We start from the raw sequence: 13,468 nt of genomic DNA on the forward strand, positions 1-13,468 counted from the left end.
TGGATATATTTTTGTGAAATAAGACTTCTTTTTTCTAGAACATTCGCTTAAATAGTTCCCAATCCAAAATCATTTTTGAAACAAAAAGTTTTGATCCTCCTTATCTGACATGCAATAGAAAAGCTCTATTATTGTATCAAGAAGTATTCTGTCTGAAGCTTACTTGCTCTGGCTGAGAAAGATCCCAATGAGATAATGTTCTTCAGGCCTTTTTCTAATTTCCAGTTATCTTCTCAAAGATCAGAGAGCCACTTGGCAGTGCTTGCCCTTCTTATTGAGAGAGGCAGTCGGAAAGCATTGTTATCAAAACATTCTTTTTTAAAAAATTAGTGATAATAATATTCCCATTGTTTATGTAGATTGACTATAAATAAACATATATTAAAATAATATTTTACGCCTACACCAAAGGAGTATTATAATGTATAATTAGCTCTTTGTTTCCCCTTGGTTCACCACTGAACGGTGAGACACTTTTTCACAGATCTGTAGAGAATGAAAAAATCAGAGTTGTAGTGAAGCATGTATTCTGGAAAGTAATGAAAATTTTGCACTTTCTAAGTAGACTTTAACAACCTGTCATCCAAGGGAAAATCCCCATGCGTCTTCTACTCCCAGACAACATTTTGGGAAAATCCTGTCACCTCTTCCCACTACGGCCTTCTGTAATTGAGACTGAGAAATGTATTCCGTTACACTGTGAGTCCACTTAAGTATTCATCACCCTTCTGAGTCTGCCTTTCAAGGTGTTTAAGTAAAGCTCACTCTGTTTTGAAGAGTAGACTCTTAAATCATGCCCTGCTGAAGATTTCTTTATGCAAACAAAGTCTCTCTTAAAAAGTGAAAATAAAACAGAAACCAGAACCATTTATTCCAAGTAAGGGAAACTCCATCTGCCTTTAATCGGAACATGGACAACAAAGAGATGGTGCAGATTTTCAGTCACGTGCGTTTTCACAGATGTGTAAACCAGAGATTGTGGGTGTGTAAGACCCAGGCACATGCATATCCCTGTGCGTAAGTTTATCCCCACGCACCTCATAAATGACACACATGTGCCAAATTCTCCTTCCTCACCAGTTTGTGTCCACAGGTTTGTTTTTTGTTTGTTTAAGCTGGACTTTTTCTAGGATATCTCATAAAAATCATTGTTTTATGTTCTTTTTTTAGGTTGACTGGGAGAAAAAATGATCTTTTAAAATAACATCATGACAGTGACAGTAGTTAGGAGGTTAACCTACTGCTAACATGACCTCAAACTGAGAAAGCTTTTCATCACCAGCTTGGATGGCAGCGAACAAAAATCATTATCTATCTGATGGTTGCTCAGAAATCTAGGAGGGCATGAGTGGAGTATCTCATTCCATTTCTTAGCGGATAAATATGGATTCACAGCATGCAAATGCTTCTCATGCTGTCAAAAGTCACTAAATTAGCTGTGATCAAGGGTTGATTAGGAGTCATAAAGGATAATCATCTTTTTTCCTCATCCAAAAAACTGCTCTCTACAGAACAGGGCAGCGGTTAAAGGATGATACTAGCTTTTTTATATGTTCAGTAGAGTTCAAGAAAATACTCGACAGGCCTAAACCTATGGCTGTTTTATCTGGCATCTTTCTCAAAATTGCATTTGTACTTCACTAAAACTGCATAAATGAAAATGTCTTCAACCATAGCTGCTTAGAGCTCATGTTTAAGCAAACCTTGTTCCTGAATCACACTTAGTTGAAGAGAATAAAACTTTGTTTCCTAAAACTTTATCAAGCATCCCTCAGACCTGTCAGGCCCATACTGTCTGGCCATAATTACCTGGCAGGGTAATGAAACTTGTAGCAGCCATGCAGTCTTCTGCAATGCTTTCACCTCTCCTTCTCCCTCTATCGTCTTTCTCTCAGCCCCTGTGTGCTCTCGGTTCCTGCAGGAACATGCCTGGATTGCTCTGTGTCTCTAGAAGCATTTAATTACAAGACGAACCTATAACAATATGAATCCCATGCTGTTCCCCAGAATTTTCCATCTATCGGCACAGATTAATTTTCAAAGTGTGTGTTAGATGTTTTGTTGAGCCCATTTTTTCAGTGGCGAGCGGGGAACAAGAGCGCAGTGGTCTCAAAATGTTTTTATTTATATTTATTTTAAAACGTTGGTGTTTCAGGAGGTAGGAAAATAGAGTTATTTGTGGGGTTTGTTCATTTGTTTTTTTGGGGGGAAGGGGAACAGATCACTTGACTATCTTCTGGCTGTATCCTTGGGACTGTGCCCAGTGTTTCTGCACATTGCTCAATTAACATATTTCATGTTTTACGAGGTATAAAGTTGCTCCTCATGAGATGCATGACCCTAAGGCCAGTGGGACGTGGCCAAACTTGTCACATTAGTGGGCTTTCAGAAAACAGCACTAAATTCATTGCTTTTTTAGCTCTAAACCTGATTCAAACTCAGGTCTCAAGCTGAGAGGCTGGTGTATTAACCTAATGTGCCCACTTGACTCTCTCCTAAGTATCATGATAGATTTCTTTTAATCTGCTGCAGAAAATAAATTGCTGGAGAAAAAAAATAAAGATTTGTACTCTTTAAAGACTAATCACTTTCAGGCGCTGTATGGCAAACAGCGAGATTCAGAATGAATCCTTTTGCTGCATTACTCATGACAGCTCACAACCCAGACTATTAAACATTCATCAATAAAAATTTAACATCCCATCTTCCCTTTGATATCCTCAACTGCTCCCTACATAAGACAACAAGAAGGCTTTCCACAGCTCAGTGTGATGGCAGGACATCAAAGCAGCCTCCACAGCTAGCCTGCTCCGAACAGTTTCTTGTATTTAGAAAGTAGAGTTGTCACATGGGAGGGGAAAAAGCAATGCAGGAGATTCTCTCTGGTTTGAATATATATAATCCCTCCCAAGGGGTGCAGTATGTCCATGTTGTGGCTGAGCGGCAAGTTGCAATTCACTTTTCTTCAGATAAGTATCTGACAGACCACACAGAAGCAGGAAAGAAGAGCTGGATATTTTCCTTTGTCAAACAATGAGCACTGCATGCCAGGACTTTAACTGCTGGAAAAATGGAAAGGCTTTTGTCTGAAAAATTACCAGGTTTTATTATAACCTGGACTGAACAATATGTTGTAGCTAACGTTTGCTGGAGAAGTTGGTAAACAAATAAATCTATTTGCTTTCCAGCTGATTTAAGAAGATTCGTGTTTGACTTCGAAAAGCCAAGCAGGAAATTTTCAATGAGCGAGTCCAGTTCAAATCAGCAACTTCCATTTTCAGCTACTTAAAATAAAAGATCTGGAAAGTTAGAGCCTGAAGTTAAACCTAGAAATCTCCGAGTCAAGTTCACAAGGGAAGATTTGGGGAAGTTTCTGTACCTCAAATGTCATTCTCTCTTGATTTTTAAGTTCTCTCATGTCTACTCTGGCCTAAAGCAAGAGGACAGTGCTGTGTGAATTTGAGGGAGAAAACACTGGCTCAAACTTTAAAAAGTTCAATCTAGGCTGAAGGTTCAGCTTAGGTAATGTGATATCCATTTACTCGCTTGAAATTTAGGTAACAGATTTCACCCATTCTCAGTCCCAGTCTGGAACACCAACAGGTGAGTTTACCTACTTTGTACGTACCATTATACCAGTGAATCAGCTGGAAATAAAGATTATGTTAAAAACCATTATTTCTTATTTCATCCATTTGCAATGTTTATTATAAAGCTTTAGTGTCATAGGGGGAAAAGATGAAATTTATGAAAAGGCTGCTTGAAAACATACTACTCTCAAGCACTGAACCACATTTGGAAAGTTATAGTATCTTCTGTGGAAATATCCTCTCTCCGGTTCCCTTTCTCTCCATAAATTCTTTCTGCATCCCTCTCACCCAAATGACACGGGTTGCTTTAATCTATTTGTTTCCCTGTAACTGAAGAGCTGTTCAATGCAGTTTTAAAAGCACACCCTTTGGCCAAGCTGGGGCTGAGAGCAGCTTGTCCCTCATCCCGAAATTAGGTCTGTTCGTCTTGCAATTAAATTCGTTATCACTAGACAGACTGTACACCAGCGGCTCTACCAGAGCACCTGGCTGTATCTTCTCCCAACAACTGCTGGGCCTCAGTCATGCTTCTTGTCCTGAACCTGATTCAAATCCCATTGTAATTGGAAGACTTCTGTGACGCAGGTGGATTTTGGATCAGCTGTTAAACTAAAAGGGCCTTAGGGCTGATGAGCTTTTAGCTTTGTCCCATCTGCCTTTCTTCTGCTCCTACGTGCTGACGCTAGTCATTTTGACTGCCTACTGCCCACCTATGGTGGCCTAGGGTTTCAGGAGCAATGCTCTTGTCCAAAGGCTGCCTGTTCCAGGAGGAAAGAAGGGTCAGAGCTGGGAAAAAAAAAATCCCACAGTGTGCATCTTTCCAAACACTTATCATTCAGTCAGTCACAGCTGCGTGAGGATGAGGGACATAACAGGGTAAAAAGGAAGACAGTAAAAGAAAGAAAACAATGTGCTCATGGTGGTAGAAATTCTATTTTTCAAGACTCTTGAATTCCTTCATTTGTTTTTTTATCAGGTGATTGATAACTTCCAGAAGCTGTCATTCAGCATAGCTTTTGATAGCATGTTACGCTATCAACTGGCTAAATAAATTGAATTTATGTCAGCAAAGGGCGTGGAAAGAAGAGTAGAAGAAGTATTGCCCACAATTATGTGTTAATTGACCTGGCTTTGCTTAGATTTAGTGACTTGTTTGGAAGGCGAGTGCTGCTAAGGAAGCTCAGAAAGAACACGTTCCCTGTCGGCCTCTCTGTTCTGCTGCATTAGTAGCAGAGAACCAAAGTTGTTCAGACTCCACACAAACTGCAATCAAACCAGCTACAAGTGTTTTGCTGTAGCCTATTACTTAGCTTTAGTTTCTCTCACCTAAAATCCTTTACACTCTGCTCAATTATAGCACTAAAATATTTGCAGAACAACAAACCAAGTTTAAAAAAAAAGCTCCAAAGGTAATAAATGCATTTTTTTCTGTGGTTATATACTTAAAATCAATTCCCAGTATTCTGACATTTTCTCTAGCAATAGCATCAGCAACCAATAACTTTCACTGAGATGCAAAAGTATCTGGTATAAAGTCACAAGCATGTTTTAGAACAATTAGTGATCTAAAAAGTCATGGAAATTGATATATTTTCCTATTTTGTCTCTCCATTTTAAGAAGCAGATTTTTGTTGTTATTGTTTGGGTTTTGTCATTTCGTCATTTGTTGGTTGTTTTTTTTTTCCAGCTTGGAAATAATTCTGTATTCAGCTACCCAGGATCTGTCTGTAATGCACTTAAGGACTTTCCATTGACTTTCAGGCACTAGCAGTGAAATAAATGGGGGTAAGTGAGAGAATGAAATGATCTAGGTGGGACAAGAGATTTCATTTGATTTTGAGAATCAAGAAGGACCAGAGCAGGAAAATCACACGTCTTCAGAGATGTAAAAGCATGTCAATGCTATTAGAGCAGGCAGAGTGCTGAAATCCCATAACTGGTAGTGCAACCAGAAGTGCAACCAGTGGCAGAGATGCTGCTTTGAAAACAGCCCAAAGTGCCTTGTATGTCTCACATGACACTGTCATTTTTGTTTCAATGCCAGTTCATCCTACACTAAGTTTGCCTCTGCAATAAACAAATATCTGAACAAAGACTATTCAGAATGAAAATTACTTGTTTTATGAAAATTTCAGACATTTCCTAGTGTCAGCCTTGTTTTCATAAAAATGATATCACTAAGAATACATTCACTCCCAAGACCCATTAAAAGAGAAATTTAAATAGGTGGGATACAATTCACCCAACCGCAGTTTTGCCAGGAAAGTGAGACTAGCACCTTCCACTTCTCTGAAGTTCCACGGGGATTTTAAAGACAGTTACACATTAGCATCTACCAAAACACAGCCATCCTTTCGAGCAGTCTCTCTCTTTCTTGCTCTTTCACCCAGTTTCCGATACATTCCTGAGCAAACCCAGTGCAAATACTCATCAGGATCTTTGGTTCTTTGAATATGCTAATACTCACTGCTTAAGAGGGTGTGGTATGTGGGTTCAAGTCATATGGATTTGATTAGTGAAACTTAATCGACTGAAAATTGTACGATAAACATTCCTATTAATAATGACTTTTACTTCTTTACTACCAAAACTGGTGCAGCAGGCACTTCCATTTTTAAGCAGTGTATATTCCTAATACAACAATCGTGATATGCAGAATAAGGCTTTGCTGCAGGGCAGAGCTGCAGCTGTTATCTCAAATATGTAAGCTGTGCCTATCATTTTAAAAGTAAAATTATCTGGATGTACTAGCTGTGCATACAATTTTCCATCTCTTGAAGGAGATTCCAGATGACTGTCTGTCCTAACTGCAAAGCAATTTGAGCAAATTCTCAGCACTTTGGTCAAAATTCACACCTGTGAGAGAGACCGCACAGACCAACGTGTCATTCAAGTCCCAATCAGATTCTGTGAATCTTCTCTCTACTCGGTTCCTAAAAGACGGCGAGAGGGGAAGGTGCTCAGCGTGTCAGAAAAGCAGGCACATTCTTTTATGGTGGGAGTTCACTGTTTTGAAGTGACTAAGCTAGGTGGTTTGCACAGTGATGAAAGAATTCTCCAGTTTAAAATCAAAAGCCTCAAATACAGAAAAATTTTAAAGCAACCGAGGCACAAGGCTAGTTAGTTAAAATTCTGCCTTGAAGCAATTTTAGCTCTAAATCTGCGGTATCTTCTCAAATTTGCACAATCTTTTCACATTTGGACCCAGCCACAGCTAACAGCAGACCTATATTTTATGAGTATAATTAGTAATTTTAAGCTCAAGTAGTGTTAGTGACGGTATTATAGTAATATAATAACAGCGAAGTTGTAAGTGGCTAGTATTAATGCAGAACAGTCATTCAACACTGACTTTGACATTTGCGTAGTAGAAGCAGAAAATAAAAGTAAGTCATGACAGTAGTGGAATAAGAAACCTCAATGATACCAACACAGCTAGTAGATTTCACCACGTTGCATCAGTTCTGTAGGCAACAGGGAGGAAAAAAAAAGCACATTAATACATAGGAGCTTATTTCCCTGCTGGTAAAAGAAAGTCAGAATGGTGCAGTCTCTCAACCATCAGCCATCTATCTACCCCCGGTGCCAATGTTTCAGTGAAAAAGTCCTGTGCATAGAACAAATATTCTTGTAAAATTCTGTACCCTTGCATACTGCAAATATGAACTAAGAAGAAAATGCAAAGAGTTAAGTATAAAATTTTCCCATCCATTTGATTACCAACCACTTTCTTCCAACAGCTGACAATCAAAAGCACATTAGCTGCTGTCAGTCACCACCACAATTTTTATAATGTTGGTATCTGTAGAGCAGGCATTCAATCAACATATCAACTCAGTTCACGTATGTAAACACACAGAAGCTGTTTCAGTCATGATAACCCTAACTATACTAGAGATTTTAAAATAACTTCATTTTCCCTCCTCCAGCTGCTACCGAAATACATTACGAATGAGAGAATTTAAAATAACTGCAACAGTATCTTCAGTCTATAGGTAGTGAAGTAAAAGAACGATCTGTGGGATTCAATAGGTATCACACTGAGAAAACCACTATTGCCTAATTTATAGTGCCTGCCCCAGCAATTAAGGAGACCAGAGAATACAGTACTGACACTTAAAGCAGTGCCTCTCAGAGAAGTCAGTACTGATCCACAGCACTGAAGAAATGCAGTCCCTACGAAGAATGCCTCCCTCAGATAACTCTGAAATGAAAACTACTAACACACACTGCGGCATAAGATAAGAAAAGTTTAGTTTAATTACAGCGGTGATCCCAGAGGCCGTCCTTGCAGGCACAGTTGGTTTGAACCTGGTCTGCCTGGGAGTGCTCACTGGAGTGACACAATAACCCACAAGTTGTCCCGAATTACACTAACCAGCAGTGCAATACCACCAGTAACAGTGCCGAGTCCTCAGCCATCTCCGCATTCCCTAAATGTTTGAATATTTCTCTGTGTTCACCTCAAACTGAGACAAACAGCTTGAGATTCAAATGTCTCTGTTAGGGAGTTACAGCACAGTTGCTTAACCCTGTATTTGAGCTCATCATTCATTCACAAGCTTCTCCTCCCAGGATGAATTCAGCGCATAATGTGCTGGTCCAGGGATTTCTCACCGCTCCCTCCGCTCACATACACACGTTTCACACTAAAGCACTTGGCTGGTGTTAAGGTCTGGACTGCCCTGACTACCACTGCACTCGCTGGGCTGCAAACACGCCAATAAGGAGGAGATTCTAAAGAGCAGAAATGGAGAGATAGCAGGCATTTAACACAGAATATCTGACCAGCATGTGTCTCTGTATAATGAGAGGTCAGTAACAAAAGTCAAAAAGTGACCAATATGCTGAATAGTTCACTTTAGTGCATTTCAGTAGTTTTGAAGAAATGATGGTGGAGCTGGTGGTTAACCACTGCTCCTGACATTTTACAGATGTAACCAAGGGCTTGTAATAAAATCATGAAGCCTCCTGCTGTGAATGTTGTCCATTATTTGTTGAAGCATCACTTCCCATATAGCTGGAAGAGGGGAAGACAGACAGTACACAAATAACGATGTTAAGGCACAAAATCACAAGGAAAGAATCACAGCTCTATATCTAGGGTGACATATTGGTCTTAAAGACACACTGTCAACATAAGACAGGCCACGGGACAGAGCTTAAAATCAGAACCTGGAGCTTAAGTTAGTCACACTTCACATTAAGAATCCATTTGAAATGGTTTATAGAGGGTTAATATGCGGTTAGTAGATTCTTTAACCCATATTGCAAGCCCTCGTAGCTTTTGTGGTGATTACAGATGGGTGCAGATGGTTCCGTGTACATCAGTAATAAGTAATAAAGATGGTTATAAGTCACTTTTGACCCTTCTATAAACAACCTATAATTATTTATTAAAACATCCACTAATCACTTATTAACTTTTCATAGACTATAAATGGAACTCTTGGTTTCACTGCTGACTTGCTGTCATTTCTCAGAACATTCAACTTCCATAATTATGAAACAAATAAAATAAAATTGGAAGTTAAGGACCTTATGAAAATACCACCTAAAGTTAAGGTTCTGTGACATGAGTTATACAAGTCAACTTGAGTTACACAGTTCGGTCACTGTCACAATTCCTTCTACCCTTATAACAAACATGCGCATTTATTTGTTAGAGAAAAGTTCCATGATACTTAGTTTTTGTGAAAAAAAATCACAATCATGATTAAAGAGTCACTGTTATGTTTGGTTGTAAATCTTCCGCACAACTTACATTATACGTTACAAACAGACAGGCAATACCAGCCCAGAAATGGAAAGGATTATCATTATTTCTCTTTTATGTATATGGAACTCAGACATGCAAAGGAAAAGGACTAATTTTTCCTGAGAGATCATTGTCTTCACCTGCAGAGTGTACACCACTGTGGAAAATGCCCAGCTTGGTTTTTGAAAGATGGGAAGCAAAATAGAATCCAGTGCTCCGGTTTCCCAGTGCTATGGGACATAGTCATGCTTTTACAACAGGATCATTCTGTCACTCCTTATGAATATCAGAGAGATATTTAGATGAAGTTGTCAACCATTTGGGGCTGAGGACACCTGGGACATATCTAATCCCATCCCCTTTGTAGATTTCTCTTCCTACTTCTGCCAATCCCAAATATTAAAAATAATAAAAATGCAAGCCAGGCCTCAAAATAGCGGTTTTTTTCTTCAGTTGTTCTTTTTGAATTATCTTAAAAACCTATCTGTTTTTATCAACGGCTAATCACATTTTCACATTTTCCAAGCTTTCCAATCACATCTTCCAAGTGTAGGAGTTAGAACCTTGCTTTGCAAGCTTTCAAATGAAATCTAAGTTACTTCTGAAAAAAACAGCAGCTGCCTCAAGACTTGCTAGAAAACCAAAGGACGTGGAAATACTGTATTTTTTACTGTTTCTGAACATACAATTTTCCTCCTAATTAAACCAGACACGCTATCTAGCAGATAAATCTGTTATACCCAACTCCAAGGGAATCCAGGGACCACACATTCCAGGCTTTCTTGAGTCAAAAAAGTTAATGTAATTTCTACAGATTCCTGTATGCCGTCAGACAAAGATCCATCGTAGCATCTTCATCACTTTTATTTTTGGTTCTAAGAAGATCCAAGAAGTACACAAAAAGAATGAGGAAAGAAAAACAAGCTGAACTATTTTTAACTCCAAACGGCTTGACTGAATTTGATTGAAGCACTGGGCAATGTTCCAGCGGTGAAGTGTGTGTTTTATACTATCCAGACTGCTCTGCCCTTTCCTTCACATAATGCTAATGAGTAACAGAGCAACTTGAAAAATCTGAGCACTGAGGTGTGCATGCATTTGGGTTAGTCTATTCCAGTCTTAAGAAGGATTATGAATTGGGAACTACAGCTCTACTGAGGTGTGGAGCTGCATTAATGGTTTTATATGTAATACTAAATCACTAGACCTGTTCCTGGGATTGTTAAGTATCAGACTACATTTGATTCCTCTCTCAAACAATTAGCGATTGTTCAGCAGAACACAAAAGAGCAAAGGCGAGTTATCAGGTGTTAAGCAAGAAAATGCCTGTATCTACACTATGTAAACAGCCTGATTTTTGCAAACCGTCCAAGAAGGAAATCAATGCTGAGTACGTTCTTAGTACTTCTTATGAGCCAAACAATATTTTTATCTCTTGTCTTCTGAGGAAAGTGGCTAACACAATTGTTCTAGAATAATTTTCCATGGAGATGCTATATTGAAAATTTATAACGTTCTGGAGTAACTCTTCTAAGATGACAGTGATTTCTACTTTGGAACAGGAAGGCCACACAGCTAACTTTTGCAGAACAGCTTATTCTGCAGTAGCTATACTGGTATGTTTCCTCATGTAAACACGGACAGCGATGGATTCTCATAGGATGACTAACTCCTATCTCTTTACCAAGGGAATATTTTCATTCTCAATTAAAATTGACCCAAGTCCACGCTTCTATCAAAAGGGACAGTCCCTTCTTGTCCTTCATTTGCATATACCTGCTACTTCTGGAAACACTTGTGGTTTTATGGTTGTCCAGGGATCCAAAAGAAAAAATTAATCCAAATCCCAAATTAATCCAAGAAATGAAAAAAAGATAGTTTTCATCAGGATCAACATCTGATCTGACTGCCCACAAAGCTCTGTAAGATGAGTGCTGACAGAAGAAAAGACATTGCACGTGCAATGAGAGCAGGGATATCCCATTTGGTATCTGTGTGAATTTATATTGGTTGAAAGTAATCAAGCAAGTGCATCCTAGCATAATTTCCCTTTCCTTCTTCCCCTGAGATCGGTTTTGCTTTTAAAATTATAACATAAAACCTGGGGAATTTACAAATATGAAACAAGCAAGTTATAGAGAAACATTTTTTCTTTTTTTTTTCCCATGGTAGTAACTTTTTGCTACCAAGACGGATTCTTACAAAATGCAAAAACTTTGATGTGTGAATTAGTTCGAAAATACACATTATCTAATAATGTTGTTTGCAAGAGAAGAGATGACAGCTGGGTTACATAATGCTAATACTTTGTTTTAATTTACCAGTGGACACCGACTGAGTGACTGGCTGTTGTCAGGTCGTCTTAGTCAGTTATTTTAATACAACCTGAGGTTGCATTTCTGCAAAATTGTGACAGGCAGGGAGAACTTTACTTTAGGCTCCTAACTTAAGGGGTGAAGTTAGAAATGACTTTCCGGATCCCTACAGAGTCAGTAGAGGGAGAGAAGCTTCTCTAGAGTTCAAGTCAAAGCAGGTGCTTAATGAGGGTACTGTAAATGACCAAAGTAATCTACCAGTTTTGCTTGTGAGTCTACAGAGAAAGACTTGACTTAAAGGGAAAAAAAATTAAAGCTTGGCTTAATCATATTAATAAAAATAACGAACAATGTATCTTAGACCTTAGTGGAATGAGTTGCATAGTCCCAGGTTTCACACTTGATTTGTTTGAAGGGATTGGATAGAAATGCAATAAGACAGAGAGAGTGATACTCATAAATCACAGTAATTAAGGATAAGGAGGAGAAGCTTTGCTTTTTAATTCAACAAGCTATATGGAGGAAAATGGAATTTTCAGAAATCCAAGATGAAATCACCTTGGAACAAAGAAATCGTTTTATTGAGAAAGATTCTTCCCTAGCCTTTGACCAGCGTCTCTCTATTCAAAGAAGACCACTAGCTAAGAGTGTTGTACCATAACTTTCTGGCTTCTTGAATATTGTTCTAAATCATCAGGAATCCTCAGGTTACAATCTCGAAAGTTGGCCAACACTTGGTTAGGCTTTGTATCTTTCTTCTTTTTACTAGTTTTGTATTGTGTTTTTTATTAGCTGAGAGATGAACAAGGGTTTTACCCTTTGATTATAGAGCGTGAAAGTGTGTTGTATGTACGTATGTCTGAATGATCCTATAACATCTGCACAAGGAAGATGTCAGACAAAGGTTTACATATTCTTGAACCAGTCTCATAAAAATACTCAGCAAAATGGGTCCTGTACTCTGGGTTTAACATTTCTAAAGATATAAAGCTGTCAACTATTGTACTTCAACTAATCAGAGTGTTCTTTTAAGACCCGTAATGTAATATCTCTACCAAGGGGAAAATGAAGGAAAGGGTTAGCCATCACAATATAAATTCAAGAGCGGAAGGTTTCTATTTGGCCCTGATTCTGTGGTTCGAAAATAAGACAGTAGTTTGATTTCAGTAGAGAAATACTCAGTTATCCTCAATTTACATTGGGTTGACCCAGTTAAAATGATTTTTCAGGTTCTGTGAACAGCCATGCTCATAAGTCGCTCTTCGGACCTCATAAGACTCATTGGTACTAATCCAATATTGAATTCTAAACCAGTATTAAGACCAGCTCATTGATTTCCTCACAGTCTGATTTGTGTTTTTTAGAAAATGTTTGTTTTGCTGTTATGATCAGTAGCCTGCCACTTGTGACAGCATTTTCTTAGTATTATTTTTTAAAATATTTTTAATAAAATGCATAAAAAGGAGTCTGTGTTTCTTTCCATCAGTAACAGAAATCAGTTCCGGGGATCTTTCAGCCTCTAGCTAAATATAAACAGGTTGACCTGAAAGCCATGACCAAGCATGGACTCTCCCGCAGAATTAACATCCATTCTGTTATGCTGACTACATCTTCAGGATAGGCCTTGTAGCTAATGCTCAAGCATGATAAACAGAAATTCAATTTCAGACTTGTTTTCCTGCTCTGCTGAAAATGTACACGAAACTTTATTTTCTCTTGCATTGTGCTGGCTCCAGACCAAGTATTATCTCAAATGCAGCAGATATAAATATATATTTAACCTATCTGTAGCTAAAAAAGAAAAG

This window comes from Larus michahellis, chromosome 6 (assembly GCF_964199755.1).
Source record: "Larus michahellis chromosome 6, bLarMic1.1, whole genome shotgun sequence".
Classification (NCBI taxonomy): domain Eukaryota; kingdom Metazoa; phylum Chordata; class Aves; order Charadriiformes; family Laridae; genus Larus; species Larus michahellis.